The following is a 12,931-nucleotide window of genomic DNA, read 5'->3' as shown; positions in this document are numbered from 1 at the left end:
CTGAAATTGGTAAGATTCCCAAGGCCTCTCACCAGTGCTATAAAAGCAGTAACAATAACAACGTCTAGGGAAAGGAGACTGCCCAGCTGACCAAGCTGCCTGTGAGATGTGGTACACGTGGAGCTGGAGACAAGGCTCAGAGGTTAAGAGCACTGGCTGCTCTTCCAGAATTCCTTAGTTCAATTCCCAGCAACCACATGGCAGCTCACAACCATCTATAATGAGATCTAGGGGCCTGTTCTGGCCTGCAGGAAGAACACTGTATACATAATAAGTATTAAAAAAAAAAAAAAAAAAGATAACGGCCCAGGGATGGAGCTTTCCTAAGTTGTCACCCGTGTTGGTGTGGGCTTTCTTGTCCCAGCCCTTGGGAAGCAGAGGCGGGAAGTTCTTGATGAGTTAGTGGTCAGCCAGGGCTACAAATTCCAAGACAGCCATGGATACACAGATATCCTGTCTCAAGCAGAAGAGAGAAAACCCATACTTGTGATCCATAATAATCCCAATAAAGTCACTGGTTCACTAGGCTAAACTTGAATAGAATTGTCTGGATGGTCTGTCTGTCTTTGGTGTTTCTGGGGTAAAGAGACACCTGCTCATATACAACATTTACTTCATTGACAGCACACTGCCTAGACACTACAGCTAAAAGTGTTTGTAAACACATTTTATGTTTTCACACAGACAAAACTGTCCATCCAATTTCTCAGAACATATTCCTACTCTTAACAGTACAACTACATAAAATAGCTTAAAGATGTAACAATCTAAAACCAATAGCAACTTCATGCAAAAATTGTATTTGATGCATACCTATTCACATTAATGCCTACTTACTTATTCTTCTTTTACGTCTCTGCTGGATTACAAAATTACATGCTGTGATGGCCAATCTTCAATATCAACACAACACACGTAGCAAGAGGGAATTTCAACTGAAGAATTTTCTCCATCAGACTGGCTTGTAGGAGTTTCTTTGGAACATTCTCTTGATTGCTAATTCATGTGCAGCTCACTGTGACAGAACCGTGCCTGGCCAAGTAGGCCTGGACTATAAGAAGGTAAATGAAACTGAGCCAAGAAGTAAACCAGTGAGCAGCTTTCTCCCATGGTTTCTCCATGATGGACTATTACCTGCAAGTGTGAACCAAATAAAATACAGACTCCTTCCCCTTCAGGGTTTTAGATAGGGTGTTCATCAAAGCAACAAAAAGCAAATTAGGACATAGATCTATACACATTAAGACCCTAAAGCACCCTTGCTGTGATCGTTTGAATCCTTTGGTGATCCCTGTATTCCATCTATTTCAAGCTGCGTTCTGGAAACTGGTGTGTGCATGTGAGCCCAGTACCTTACTGTTCACTGAGCCCAGTGCTCAATGATTAGGGCCAGCAAGCTATTGGGAATCTACCTGCCTGTCTCTGCCTTCTTCCTACCACCACCCACCCACCCCACCCCACCCATCCCACTACCACAGCACATGCATACCCTCTCCTCTGCTACCAATGGTTTGTTTGAAGGGTTGTGCTGGGGTCTGTGCTCAGGTCTTTGTGTGTGTAGGGTGGGCACTTTATCACCTGAAGCATCTTCCAATCCCATTTTCTTTAATGAGTGTCTTCCTTTTCTAATTGCTATAGTACAATACCCTGACAAAGACTTAGGAGACACGTCCCCTTGGCTCACAGTCCATTACGGAGAAGGTAACAGGAGTCTAAAGCTGATGACAATACATCCGAACAGAAAGCAGAGATGCCTGCACTCAGCTACCTTCCCTTTGAGGCAGTGTGGGGCCACAATAAATAGGATGGTGCTTTCCTCATTGTCTTCTCAGCCCAACTAACCTAGGCAAGATAACCCTCAAAGACATGCCCACCGCTCTACCTCCCAGACGACCCCGGCTCTCAAGTGGACTACTGAGATTAACCATCACAAGCCACTGTTTCCACCTTTGTCTTAATGAATTTCAGCATCAAAGAAATCAACCGTCTTCCCCAGACTTTAGGGTCTTAGTTTTAGATTGAAAACTTCCCGTAGCCTGTAAAGAATCTGAATGATTCTCAAGCCTTTCCTGGAAAGGCGCCCTCTCTGGGCTTGTATGTGGGTTAAGATTTGAATCCATAAATTCCTTCTGCTGGTCTGTGCAGCTGTGGTTGCTTTATGCTACAGTAACCACAGTACCAGAGCCCCACCTAGTGTCTGCATGTGGTACTGCTGATTTTGGTATAGTTTCCTTTCATTACAGTGTTAAGTGCTTGGACTCAAAATAGCCTTTGAAGAAAGGAAAAGCAAAACAAAACAAGAGAAACCATAAACAGTCTGGTACAGAAAGATTATGGCTGGGCTCTGGTAAGAAAGGCCCACCAGTGTTACCCAAGAAGAACATTTCGCGGCAGCATGCTTTAGGACGAGCTGGTCTAGGTCGATTGAGTGCTGGCACTTGCATGAGATGTTTTAGATTTGTTTACTTGTCACTGGCCTAAAAGTATTATCACCTTACCTTGATTTTATTTGGAAAAAAAAAAAGAACTCAGAGCATGATAGTGCTCAACTGGATTTTTTCAACTCACATCTTCCTTTCATGTTTAAATTATCTGAGAAGACTGTTTTAAAGTAGTATGCTTTCATCATGTTTTGGGAGAAATATCTAAGATTTTTATTATCGTTCTCTCGGTATAATGGTAGCTTAAATTAATACAGAATTCATTTTATATAATAGGTCACTGTATGTATCCTATGTGTCAGAATGTCTATTTACAGCCCAAGCAGTAAAATAGACGAGACCTAACTATCGTGTCAACCACATCAGGACACACAAGATATGTGGCATCTCCTTGGCAGTATTCTCTACTTCCCTGCCTTACGAAGAATATGCTAAATTGTGTTGTTTTCTTGTACTGCTTCTTCGAATTATTACTTTCCTAATGCAAAAACTCACACATTTGCAGTTTGGAGTGTCTGGAAATGTACAGAAATACTGTGAATTTTTCTGACTTAAAGAAGTCAAAATAATTTCAGACTCATTTACATGTGGTGGACTTAGTTAAGAGTTCTTGCTATCAGGCTACCAAATGTTTGTTATGACTGTAATATCTGAGCTGCTCCCACGTTTTTGTTTAATATTACAGTACTATGTTAGAGGGCAGTGGCAGCTCCTGCCTTTACTCCCAGCACTCAAGGAGGCAGAATCTGACAGCTAAGTTCCAAACCAGCTTGGTCAACAGAGTTCCTGGACAGCCAAGGTTGCACTGAGAAACCTTTGTTCTTAAGAACAAAACAAAAACAAAACCCCTAAATTCTTGTAAGAATCTTCTATGAAAAGGTACACATTTCTCTAGCGTACACATCACAAGAAAATGCTAAGCCATTTTTCCAACACGATGTGTACCAACTTACATTTCCAACACCAGTATTTCCTGTTGTACTCTCTCTGCCAAAATACAGAACCCCATTTCCCCTAATCTTAATACACCCGTGACCTTAATACACATTCCTAAACTTTCTAATGAGGTTGTATTTAACGTTTATGGACTATCCTTTGAAATGTCAGTTCACACCTGATGCTTCCTGAGTAGTTGGCCCTGCCCCGCACCCAGTGCTGCATAGGCTAGACTAGAACTCATGTTCTTCCTGACTCAGCCTCCAGACACTAGGTAGGGTAGTTGGGCACCCCACTTGGCTTGTTACTCATTTTCAATGTTGTATTTTCTTTATTGTTTTTAGATGGGTAACTTGAAACCTACATACACAAATATCCTATTATTGCTGTAGCCTACTCAGTCCTGTTAGCCCCTAATTGTGCATTTTAATTATCTCCTCCCAGAACTCCTCTTTCCACTTTATATTATTAGTTTCTAATGTACCCAATATTCATTCGGTCTTTCCCTTTTTACTATTCTGCACCAGGTGAGGTGGCTCATGACTGTCAACTCCAGGACTGCCAGGAATGAATGAAGAAGCCAGCCTGAGTTACTTATACAGTGAACTTCAAGACAGCCTGGGCCACAATTCAAGATCGTTTGAATTGGCAAAATACAGCAAACTTGTAATCTGCATTTGCCTCTAACACTGAGTACTTAGTAGTCCACCCAGAGTTGACATTTATACACAGCATGAGGTAAACATCCTCTTGTAACATCTGCATGTCAGTAGTCCGTAGAAATCCCCACTCTGTCCCACCACACGTGTTTCTATCTCTCCATGTTGTTCCTTGGAACCTGCCTGCTGCACTACCCTCCTTATTAAAAACATGCCCACCTCTTCTCTCCCCTCTTGGCACCCATTTGCCTCCCAACTCCCATGTTACACCAATAACACAATCTCTTTGGGATTTTAATTCAATTTGCATTGATTCTAAAAACTAGGAGAAATTGTAGTAACACTATCTCTTCATAAAATAGCATGAGCACTAATTTTCATTTATCTTATTGTCTTCTAATAAAGGTTTAATACTTCCAGCAAAAGGACACAGCACTTACTACTTTAACATTAGCTGCACTGGTTGCCAAATCGATTCTATATCCGTTGAACATGCTCACCTATTACTTCTAATTTATCTGCATATCCCTTCACATTGTGTATTTGTAAATAGCTCATAAAAAATAACATCATATTCTCCCTTGATTCCAAGCTAAAACCAACTATTGTAGTCCTCAAAATAATAAGGAACCCAGGGGCTGGAGATGGCTGATTGGTTAAGAGCACTGGCTGCTCTTTCAGAGGACCCAGGTTTAATTCCTAGTACCCATATGGCAGCTCACAACACTCTTAACTCCAGCTCTCCAGGATCTAACACCTTCACACCAATACAGAGTTAAAATTATAAAAAATAGGAACTCAAATGGGTTTTAATATACATACGCAATAGCACTGAGAAAGTGGCCAGAATGCATAATCTGTAGTTATTCAGGACAGGAATGGTCCTTAAAAATGGCCAGTATGTGTTAGCCCGTTATCCCTTCTTAGCCCAAGGCTTTAAATGCTCAAGCATACATTCATCACTTTCGTCACTGGCAGACATCTAAGGCTACAAGCAAACTAATCTCCCACACTCTGTAAGTCCAGACTTACATTTCAGAACTTTATACAGAATTGAGGACAGCACACACTTGTTTAAAAAACAAACCTTAAATTGAGAATCTGGGAGATGACTTTTATTTGCGTGTTTTTTAAATCCCTGGGATTAAATTCAGCCCAGTGACCTAAATTCAATCCGAGACCCTTACACCCACACTTTGGAGAACCAATTCCCTCAAAGTGTTTTCTGACCACCATATGAGGCAGATCTCCCAATAACTAAACATTAGTAAGTTATCTTTTATGCCAGGCAGTGGTGATCCACACCTTTAATCCCAGCATTAAGGAGGCAGTGGCAGGTAAATCAACTGCCACCAATAAGATGGAGCTTAAACTTAAGACACACTTACCAAGTCTTGATAAAGTTAAGGTTTAAGTGTAAGCCACACCTACATCTCAACTTTTACTTCAAAGTAGGTGGGTCACTAAATATGAACAATACAAACTTCATATCACCACCTAAGTACAGACCTATAGCCTTCCAGGTACTTAGTCTCCTTTGAGTAAGAACTTTTCTTTCTTCATACTAGTGACCTCAATGAATATCTTCAGTTTGTTTCCTAAACCAAAAGCGTAACTAGAGCACACAGACTCCTCACATTCCTCTTCTATGTCCAAATTCTTAGATTTAGTGTTTTCTCCATTTAACTATAACTTAAGACAACTCCAGCTCTCAATTTGAGAATTCTATGGCCACATGATTAGCATTCCTTGGATAGCAGTTGCTAACGTAGTCTGTGAATGTCTTCTGATGCTCTCCATCTTAGTTACTGGTGAACATCACACGTGTCTCTCTTTTCTGCACGCTACCTCGTGTGCTTTCTCCCTTCTTATTCCATCTCCTCATAAACAAAGTTGTAAACTTCACTGGCCTACCTACCTCATCTTCTCTTTTCCCAACTTAATCTGCAACAGAGATGCTTTGAATGCTAACTGAATTGTGCCACTTCATATACATCAAGACACTCTCTGTGATGCTTAAGGTAATTTAAAAATTATGTGCATGTGTAGAGGGCAAACCACAGCAATCAGTTCTCTCTTTACATCATGCGGGTCCTAGAGAAGAAACTCACGTCTTCAGGATTGGCTGCCAATGCCTTTCCTGGATGAACCATCTTACTGACTCTCAGAACTTATAAGCCTTAGGCTCTAGCATTACTAAACCCAACACCACTCATGGTTTTTACTAGCATTTAAAAACCTTTGTTACAATGAACCCATCCGACCAACAGGACTTCACAAGACCCTCTCCCCACAGAAAGCTGGCGTATCTGCCTTGCTCTTCATGTTTTAGTACAATGTTAAGGAAGTAAGCAAAAGCTTTCCTATGAGCTGTGTGGGAACCTCACTTAATGTAAGAACCATCTGGGTAGACAAGAGGGCTCATGAGGTAAATGGACTTACCACAAAAGCCTGATGACAAATTCCTAGAACCCAAATGAAAAACAGAATACTCACCATCTGATCACAAGCCTATTGGCCTGGAAGTGTGTAGTAAGAAAGAAGGGACATGCTATCTGATGGCGGAAAGCAAGAACTAACCCTCCGTATTGTCCTTTGGTCTGACAGTCAAGTGTCTACACAACACACAAGAATAGAGTTAACTGATAACTCAAAGAGGCTGGCTTAGACAAAATCCAGAGAGAGTCTAATCTCTGTTAATACTGCAGTCTCCCAATAAAGTTGAACAAAATAAATTGTAAGTCAAACAAACAAAAAGGACAAACTGCAAAGTGTTATCAAAACTTTGTTTTTATTTTCAATACAAGATATATACCATGCTTGTTACTAGCGCAGTTTAAGGCCAACAATGACCATATAGCAAACTGCTGAACAGTCACCTAAATGCTAAAGAAAGGAAAGACAAAGTAAACATTAAACACAAATTTGCAAGTACAAACATTTTAATAAAATGGGAATACGTTTTTTGAAAGAAGCTAATATGGAAGTCTAGCTTTCATGAACACCAAATAGGTGCCTATTTGATGGAATATTACCTTACCTTTTGCACAGAACTCTTAGGAAGTCACCACATTCAATAGCTAAAATCTCAACGCTTTCTTTGGCCTTCTGATATTAGACAGCTTATTTACAAAGGGTGATTATTCAATAATTCATGGGTATTGGAATATGATACAATTTTTTTGTTGTTGCTAAGGGCTTTCCATTAAAATTTTTAAAACAACTGTGTAAGGCTAAGCTGGGAAGTAAACTACTTTGCTAATATACCATGGGATGCAAGGGTAGAAATAATAGAATTTTTTTAAGGCTAAAAGTCCTAACTGTTATAAATGCAGTCCTCAAAATATATCATGATCCACCTCAAAGGGCCATTTCCCATTAAATACCACCTGAGTACTACAATTTCCAAAGTTTAAAAAAAAAAAATAAATAAAACAAACAAACATGAATTTATCACTGTATTTTAAAATAATTTGCATACAGAAATGCTGAGAAGTGTTACCCATTAACAGCATGGCAAAAAAAAAAAAAATACATCTTCAAAATGAACTATTTTTACTAAAATGAATGGTCTGCCCAATTATGAAATGAATGTAATTTACTCCCATGGTGGAGTTTTAAGGTATTCCCACATAAAAACTGCTCGTAGTATTCACTATTCACAGATATCATTCGAGATTTGTGTGACTTCAATTGAATTTTACCTAATTTTTTCAAAGTCTCCCACTACAGTATAATTAATGTAACAGGAAGTCTTGAAAACACTGGAATCTGGGTAGTATAATGTAACAAGAGTTCATACATCCCATACAAAAAGTAGCTGTATATTCAGTGAATGCCAACAACCTGCAACTTTTAAAGAAACATTGGGTTAAAACAAACCTAAGCCAATCTGAATATAACACAATGGCCTGAATATTCTGAATATTCATAGTCATATTGCTTCTTTCTAATGCCAAGAAAGAAGAGTATAAGAACTTCCTCCCAGAAGCCTAGACACTTATGGAACTAATTCTAAGTCTTGATTTAAATAAAATCTAAATTTAAAAAATAAAAATGACATTATGAACACAAGAAATACCATATATAAGGCCACATCTCAATAAATTTATAATTTTTGGTTGAATGTTTATGTCAAAATTAGTCTAAGGCTTCTAGGAGTCAAGTTGCTAAAAATTAACACACCAGTGTTTAAACTGAAGATTAATGTTAACACATATACTATAAGAACATAAAAATAGAATGCTTTGCTACAAAATTCCTACTTGGTAATATTTTAGCACAAAAAAATGTTTAATATGTACAATGGGTATGCGTGCATTTAGTATGTACATACAACTGGGAGAGTCATTTACAGAGGGTATGGGATGCAAATGGACTGCAAGAATAAAATTTAAAAATCAGTTATCTGTGCAATAGCAAGAATCTCAACACTGTATTTTCAGTAAAGAATCAGAACATAAACTTCTTCCTTAAAAAAAAAAAAAAAAGAATTAAACTGAAGCTTAAAACCCGACATTGGGGCTTGTTACACATAATGCAATGACCATCTGGGTAACAAAACTAGAATGTCAATTAAGAGCACTCCCAACAGAAGAGCATCTCATTTGTATCAAACAGAATGAACTCAGATTGTTGGCACATTTCAACACACAAGGAAAGAAAGTCTTACCCTTCTCAACAATTCCCCTTCACTATAAAATGTTATATAATGTTCATTAAAATCCCCATGTTCATTTTTAGAACTGACTTTAAACTAGTAAAACTAAAGCAACATCCTCCATAGGAGAACCAAATGAAAATAATATCTTAAGCTATACTTTGTGAATTCCAAATTGTAGTTAACCGCTTAAGAATATTCTAGGTAAAGGAGCCATTAAACGGGCTAACATACACGATCAATAGCTATGGCAAGCTACTCAAAATCTTGCTGAAAACTGACAAAACACGAACACTTTTGAATTTACACTGAAATATTGTTTCTACACACACATTTGCTTTACCTCACAGCAGTGTAATGAGTTCCAGGTGCTGCTCCAGGAGAAATAGCGTGCGGGTGCTTCCCCTGGCATCTATCTATGACTTACTGCTAGCTGAGGGGCTGACCACACAGCACTGGGCCATGCTGGGGTTCCGAGTAACTCAAGCTTGTTTCCATCGCCACTGTATGAATTACCATCTTAAGACTCCCCTCTCCTCCCCCTTTTCCCTCTCTGTTTATTTATTTGGTGTCTTTGCAAAGATTTATCTCTTTGGATTGTTTTTTTTTTTTCTTACACATCAAAAATAAACTTTCAAATAGCATTGGCTCCTAAACAACACAAGGACTTTGATAAACAAAACAGGGTTTGCAATTTTCACTTTTACTGCTATACATTCATGTGTTATCAGGTAGGAGACTTTGCAAAATTAGTCAAACCAAAGTTGTTTTATTTCTTCCTGACAACACTTAAAATAATAGGCTAGCAGCAGCAAGGAACTCTAGTACACTGACACTGTCTGCAACTGAAGTCACTTAATGAGATAAGCCAAGCAAGGAGAAGGGCGGGCATGAAGGGAGCAATTAAAGAGGAAAGGAAAGGAAAGGTAGCGAGGGGTTAAAATTAGTACAAAACCTCCAGTTTCATTTCAAGTATATGTATTTGTGATTCCATTTTAAAAGTGTTCAGAGAAAATTTATCTTGTGGACATTTTACTTACCTTTTAATCTTACTATTAACTAATTTCCCTTGTAAACATATGTATGTCCAAACGTCTTCACATTAGGGTATTGCAATTAAACTATTAAAAAAGCTAAGAAATGACAAAAACTTACAATACCTATACACAAAACAAGAAAACAGATTTTGATACAAGTCTCAAATTAAAAGGCAACTTGCATTTTAACAAGATTAAACACTTACGAAAAATCATTTCTGAAAGCTAACAGTTCTGGTAAACACCAATGATCTCTAGCAAAAAATACTCTGCTCACAAAACGTTTTACATGAACTGGCAGTGGAAGGCCACTCTGAAACTGACTGTTGAGGATTAGAGCAGACAAGACGGGACTGAAGGACAGCAGTGCAGATTGAGCTGCACCTCATCTCTATCTTCGGTACATAAACACCTTAAGCATTGCCCTTAAATTTAGACAAACTTTAAAAGCCAATGCCTACTATCCAAAGATCTATAAAAGTAATAAGATCTTTAAAATATATTTAAAACAAATTAGCTTAAGGATTTTATCTCAAATTTCTTTAGTGATTCAGTTTTTTAACTTCCTATAAAAATAGGCAATCAGGTTGACAGTCTTTCTAATTTTGGGAAACACATGCTACCAGGTGCTTTTAATGCAGCCTCTTATTAAGGCCAGCTTAAAAAAAGAATCAACTGATCAACTAACTCTAATCAAGCATAAATCAAGAAAGAGGGTTACAGGAATTTACATAGAATTCCTTGAACCATGAGGACAGGGAGTAACTATAATCTCCCACTACTCACACTGAAGAATACAACCCAACATTAATAAACATCACACCCTTCAGAATCTCTATCCAGTAGACTACTAGGGCTTTCCTTACGATTATCTGCTGGACGGCTGTATTTACACTGCCTATGGCACCATCAGCATGAAACAGAAAATTACTGTCTCGAATCAGAATTATCAACTCTTTCTTAAATGCTAGCAGTTCACAGTTAACTGTTTCAGCATATCAGGGGGGGGGGGGTGTAACTGAGCTGCACTACTGTAGCAAATACACGAGTCTTTACCAAAAATGTTACAACCTCAATTTTTTCACCCCTAACACATTGACTGGATTGCTATATCTGCCAAATTTCAGTTTTTACAAGTTTACATACATACCATTCAGCAAATTCACAAGCTAACTAGGTAAAAACAGCTAGAAAAGCAGAATATAGAAATATTAAGTATCCATGTAATCACCTTTCCTAATATCAAAATCAAGGGCGAGACACTTAATTGGTTATGTTTAATTCACTGAACGCAAGGTTAGATTGATGCATATCCAAACACCCTATTGCAATGCTTTTTTAAAGGACAGTAAAAATGTTGTCATAGTAACATTATCTTTAGATATTGCTGCACACAAGACTTTCCCTGAGGTGTAAACATCAAATAACTTGAACAGCTTTACACATCAGCCCCATTCAACAGTTTATTACAACACTACATCTATTGTAATCAAAGTGGTGCTGTTTACAGACATTATCATATGAACATTTTAACAAGAACAAACTACTATAAAAACAAGCATTTACTTGAAGTTTTTCCAATTGCTTGCACATTATAATGGCCAAATATATAACCAGTAATAAAGTTGCAAAAGCTATTAACTTTTAAATCACACAGGTTTCCTTCAAATAAAACAATTAAGCAACATAAAAAGTAAAAGTAGAGCTACTGGTTACCATTTATGCAGATCTGCTTTATTCAGATCTATTCCTGTTCAGTTTATCCATGAATCCTTACAGGTTCAGTTCAAGCACAAGAAGCAAACTGCTGGACAAGCGTCACTTTCCCCCATGAAGACTGTTGTGTCTTGGAAGGTGTTCCTCTTCCTTCAGCTGTAATGTGTCAAAATTTGTGATGTAGATTTTGCTATTCCCCCAGAATACACAGAAAAATGTTGGCTTAGCTATACATACACAAGTCGTGCATCTACTCACTGTTAGGTATTCTAACACAAAATAAAAAGTAACTCAAACAGTAGCTGCCTGCATAGTGGAGAAATGCTCCTAATTTACAAATTCAAAATGAGAAATTCTCATTTCATTCTTTTTACACATTACCATCTTTAAAATTCAGTGATTGTTATAGAAAGGCCATTATTTTGTACAATACATGCCAATTTTTCAAAGAAAAACTTACAGTAACAAATGAAAATACAGCAGCTACTGTTTTTGTGATGATGAGAACAGCCATAAATCATTTTCTAAAATATGCACACTACAAAATAAATGAGAAAATGCTTGGATTTGAATGCAGCTATTTTCTTCATTCATCCACACAATTCATTTAACAAATGCTGAACTGAATATAAAATGCAATGAAATTTACAAATAAATTAACTGCATTTGACAGCATACACAAACTTCTACCAATTTGTTATAAACCAATGGTGTTCCACATTACAAAATTTATAGATATCTTAATATGGACATTAAATATGACATCAACATACAAATCTTTACACATAATACAATTTTGAGACATTACTTTCACTCTATTTCACCTATATCAACTAACCAAACACCAACTAATGGGAATCTACAACGGTAAGTTTCACTGAAAACTTATATCAAGGGGGAAGAGGGAAGCCAATAATAAAATTGCTAACTAGTCTCAGGAATGTGCGTGCAGGCGTGTGAATCCAAAAACGAACATTAACTTTAAAAAGATTACTGAAATAGTAAATAACTTAAAATAGAAATACTAAAAGGGTAAATTATTTTTCAAAAGTACACAATGCTTAGTGGTATTCTGTCATAAAAATGTTAAAGGATCCTTTAAGATTACAAGTAATTAGAAATTTTGTGTTCAATTCTCTTTAGAAGAAAGTTAAGAGTATCAATGTAACACATGTATTCATACTTCCTAATAAAAAAAAGTTAAGTCTTAAAAGTGCCAAAAAAAAAAAAAGGGGGGGAGGGGGTTTCTTTTTCATCTAGAGGTTTGCTTTACGCTATTTATAGCATTACCTTTAGTACTTTCACATAGGTTACAGTTCTGGTAGGCTTTTGTTTGTTCTCTGAGTTGATACTGAGCATGCTAAAGCGCATGACCCACTCAACAGTACACTCCCAGCACGAGTGAATTTTAAAAACAGTAAGGCACCAGGAAAAGACAAGGCAAGTGTTTTAAGCTACCAAAAAGACTGCAGGGGGAAAAAA

General features: G+C 37.5%; 1 protein-coding gene across 4 annotated transcripts in view; it reads right to left on the bottom strand.

The window, feature by feature from the left end:
* Window positions 1–6,808: 6,808 nt before the first annotated feature.
* Window positions 6,809–12,931, bottom strand: part of Cpsf6 (cleavage and polyadenylation specific factor 6) — a 29,493-nt gene continuing 23,370 nt past the window's right edge. For all 4 annotated transcript variants that reach the window (XM_051176198.1, XM_051176200.1, XM_051176201.1 and 1 more), the window contains one exon: window positions 6,809–11,605. The gene's annotated coding sequence lies outside the window, so the exon portion shown is untranslated. The remainder of the gene's footprint in view (window positions 11,606–12,931) is intronic.

Source organism: Phodopus roborovskii, unplaced genomic scaffold (assembly GCF_943737965.1).
Source record: "Phodopus roborovskii unplaced genomic scaffold, PHOROB, whole genome shotgun sequence".
Lineage (NCBI taxonomy): Eukaryota > Metazoa > Chordata > Mammalia > Rodentia > Cricetidae > Phodopus > Phodopus roborovskii.
Note: the sequence above shows the minus strand (reverse complement) of the source record. Positions and strands in the feature narration are given on the sequence as shown.